We start from the raw sequence: 4,194 nt of genomic DNA on the forward strand, positions 1-4,194 counted from the left end.
TAATTTATGCAGCAGCCGAGTCGCTCGCTCACAACTTCAATGCCAGGAGCTCACAAAGTAGGATTTTTGCTCACAGGACTCCACGACTTAGAGGGAGCGTTGCAGGCGGTGCTCCCTCTCAGCTGAGTTGGTGTGAGCCAGCTCACAGTTTTGTAGCCTCCAGCTCACAGATTTTCGTCTTAGCCCAGGAAGGATGTGGCTCCAGAGCAAGCTAGTTAATGCAGCAGCTAAATCACTCGCTCACAACTTCAGTGCCAGTAAGCTCACCAAGTAGAATCTTTGCTCACAAGGCTCCACAGCTTAGAGGGAGCGTTGCAGGCGGTGCTCCCTCTCAGCTGAGTTGGTGTGAGCCAGCTCACAGTTTTGTAGCCTCCAGCTCACAGATTTTCGTCTTAGCCCAGGAAGGATGTGGCTCCAGAGCAAGCTAGTTAATGCAGCAGCTAAATCACTCGCTCACAACTTCAGTGCCAGTAAGCTCACCAAGTAGAATCTTTGCTCACAAGGCTCCACAGCTTAGAGGGAGCGTTGCAGGCAGTGCTCCCTCTCAGCTGAGTTGGTGTGAGCCAGTTCACAGTTTTGTAGCCTCCAGCTCACACTTTTTTTGTCTTCGGTCAGGAAGGACGTGGCTCCAGAGCAAACTAATTGATACAGCAGCCAAGTAGCTCGCTCACAACTTCAATGCCAGGAGCTCACAAAGTAGGATTTTTGCTCACGAGACTCAACAGCTTAGAGGGAGCATTCTACTTTTTTACCTCCCCCCCCCCCAGTCTCCTCCTGCAGACCCAGACCTGAGCCGGGTTAGGCCCCCCCTCTGCCCGGTCTGCAGGCTTGGGATGGGGGCAGTGGGGGTCGGTGTGTCTGGAGGGGTTTTAAGGGAGTCTCAGCGTTTTACGGGGGTCACTATGGGGGTCGTTTTTCCTCCTCGACTCAAGAGCCTGGCTGTTGGGGAGGGGGGGCGGCTTGGAGGGCCTTCCTCTCCCTAAGCTCCAGTCCTCCTGGCCCCTTTTCATGCCTGCAAACTTTTTACAAATCCACAGAAGTTTAATGCTCAGTTAAAAAGGGCTCATTTTGAAGGTGCCCAGTTTGCCCCGGGAATCCTGGAGGGTTTTTTGCCATCTTCTGGGCATGGAGCAGGGGTCAGTGTGTGTGTGTTTGTGGGGGGGGGAGGTGTTTGTGAATTTCCAGCCTTGTGCAGGGGGGTTGGTCTAGATGACCCTGGAGACCCCTTCCAACTCTATGATTCTATGATTTCCATGATTCTTTGACTCCTGGTTTGAGTTTTTATTGCAGTAGGCTGACCCCCCCTCCCCTCCAGTAATTCTTATGCCCCATCTGTGGGTCACACAGGTCCTTTCTGTGTCCTTAGGTGGGTCTCCATCAGCCGGGGAGAGGCAGCGGTTGGAGTGTCAGGATCTGTGTGTGTGTGTGTATGTGTTCAGTGTCATCGAGTTGCTCCCAAATATTGATCTGTGGGACCTGGGTTCAAATCCTTGCTCTGTCACGGAAGCTTGCTGGGTGACCTTGGGCAGGCACGTGCACTCAGCCTGCCCTGCCTCGCAGGGTGGTTGGTGTGAAGCTAACAAGGAGGAGAGGAGAACCGTGTAAGCAGGTTTGCATTCCCATTGTGGGAAAAGGCAAGGCATAAATGTAATTAAAGAAACAGATGAAACACCCCCAAGCTTTTATGGCAGAGAGGAATGCTGGCATTATTTATTTTATTTTATTTGAAAAGACATCCAGGGTGTATTTTCACCCCCACTGAAAGCTTTACTGAGTTGGCCAGACTAGGTGACCCTGATGGTCCCTTCCAACGGGGACATCAGATAAAAATAAAATAAATCCACCACGGAGGTGGCTTGAAAAAGGTTTGATTCCCTTTCAGGGAGTCTGCCTGGCTCAGAAGTCATTCCACGTCTTTGTCGTCAGCGAGATTTATCTCGGGCCTCTTGTTTATACGCTTAGTAAGATGCTGCGCAGAATTCCAGGACGAAGCACTTAGTCTTTCGGATTCTTGGACTTTGCGGTTCCCTGCTGCAGACTCCATCGCAGTGGCTGGCGATGTCTGCCGAGTGCTAAACAAATCGAAATTGGGCATCTGACTAATCTACCGAGGCTGTGCCAAGAAACGCCGGGTTCTGCAGTCTAATAGAGCCAAGCCAGCAGATTTGCATGAATTTGCTTGTTTTCCCCCCTGGTTCTGCTTAGGGGAATTAAAACTTGGGTTCCCTCTGGCTTTTAAGGCAGGCCGCAAGCTGCGATTGGTAGATGGATCTACTGAAGTTTTAGTTGCTGTCTTGGCAAGGACAGAATTTTAATTTGTGAGTCTGGAAGGGGGGGGGGAGGGCACGCTTTTCAAAATACCGTTTTTGCCCTAGTGTATTTGTGTAGGGGGAATGGGTGGGAAATTGCCCAACTGAATAGCTGCGTTAGACTGTTCATTGTACTGCATTTTCTGTTTCTTGAGAGTCAGCGATGTAGCGGTCGGTTGTCAGACGAGGATCCACTCTGCCCTGGAATTCACTGGGTGGCTTTGGGCCCATCACTCTCTCTCTCTCAGCCTTACCTACCTCGCAGGGTTGTAGAGAGGATAAAAGGAGGCAAGGTGAGCCATTCACGCTGCATCGGATATCACTGGAGAAAGGGCGGCATACAGACCTACTAGACAGATCATTTCTGTCGTGATCTCAAAAGAGCGTCCATATCGAGGGCTTGGTTGTTATTAATTTGGAGAGGCAGATGATTAATCGGCTTAAATTGCTCAGCTCGTTAGCAGCGCGGAGCTTTGTACACATGCTTTTTAAGTCTATCTTTACATCAAGGAGCTTGCTGTGTTTTTAAAAAGCTGAAGTTCTTGGGCTGCTGAACTTGGTGCTCGGTATTATTCCGCCCCGGTGCAGCACGGCTGTGGACTGTGCCCAGTGGGTTTCCAAAACGGACCCTGCATGTTTCTGCTTGATATTCGGTTTTCCAGAAGCAAAAACGGTCCTCTTCAGCAGCTTGCGCAAAAAGAATGTTTGCCTCTTCGGTTCTGTTTATGAGGAAAACACTCTTTGGACGGAGGAGGATCGGCCAAACAATTTCTTGCAAAACTTTGGTTGCTGTGTGAGATTTTCCACTGGCAAACGTGTGCCTTTTTCTGTGGGAGAATCCGCAGCAGTTCTGGGCCTTGCCAGTTTGCCTCCCCCCATTCCCTGGCTGTTTCCTCCAGATTTCTGGTGGAGCATCTGGGAAAGTGGCAGCTTGAGTTTTGCCCGAAATTTGGAGGCTCCTGTCAGCACATCCACAGAGACACGGGTGGTGGATGAGTCTGGAGTGCCTTTAGCCGCCTTTCCCGTTCCTTGTTCTTCCTGTGGATGCAGGGTGCCCGGATCGTGCGTGATGCCTGTATGCTGTGTGGAGAAAGGGACACGGTGGACGTTCTCAGTACCCCGTGCCGCATAATCTCCCTCATTGGGTGCTGCAGCATAAGAACATAAGGAGAGCCCTGCTGGGTCAGAGCAGTAGTCCATCTAGTCCAGCACAGTGGCCAGCCAGTTCCTCTGGAGGGCCAACGACAGGGCAGAGAGGCTGAGGCCTTCATTAGAACATCAGAAGAGCCCTGCTGGATCAGAGCAGTGAGGGTCCCTCTAGTCCAGCATCCTGTCTCATACAGGGGCCAGCCAGTTCCTCTGGAGGGCCAGCAACAGGGCAGAGAGGCCTGATGTTTCCTCCTGGCTCTGGAGTTCACAGGCTGACTGCCCCTGAACATGGAGATGCCCTTTACTTACTTTGGCTAGTAGCCACTGAGAGACCTCTCCTCCATGAATCGGTCTTTTAAAGCTGTTTGTGCCCGTGGCCATCCCAACATCCTCTGGCAGTGAATTCCGCATTCTAATTGCTTGCCGTGCAAAGGAGCATTTCCTTCTTGTCCGTCCTGAATCTGCTGCCCATCAGTTTAATTGGATGCCCTCGAGTTCTCGTATTCCGGCAGCTCTTTCCAGCCCCGTGCATGATTTTGTAAACCTCTGCCGTGTCCCATGCTCCCTCTAAGCCGTGGAGTCTTGTGAGCAAAACTTCTACTTTGTGAGCTCCTGGCATTAAAGCTGTGAGCGAGCGATTGGGCTGCTGCATGGATTAGCTTGCTCTGGAGCCCTCCTTCCTGAGCGAAGACAGAAATCTGTGAGCCGGAGGCTAAAAAGCTGTGAGCTAGCTCAC

General features: G+C 51.5%; 1 protein-coding gene across 3 annotated transcripts in view; it reads left to right on the top strand.

Annotated features, from left to right (window-relative positions):
* Window positions 1-4,194, top strand: part of MAP4K5 (mitogen-activated protein kinase kinase kinase kinase 5) — a 159,601-nt gene that overhangs the window by 777 nt on the left and 154,630 nt on the right. The window lies entirely within an intron of this gene.

The sequence above is a fragment of the Gekko japonicus genome, unplaced genomic scaffold (genome assembly GCF_001447785.1).
Source record: "Gekko japonicus isolate JY-2015 unplaced genomic scaffold, Gekko_japonicus_V1.1 scaffold961, whole genome shotgun sequence".
Lineage (NCBI taxonomy): Eukaryota > Metazoa > Chordata > Lepidosauria > Squamata > Gekkonidae > Gekko > Gekko japonicus.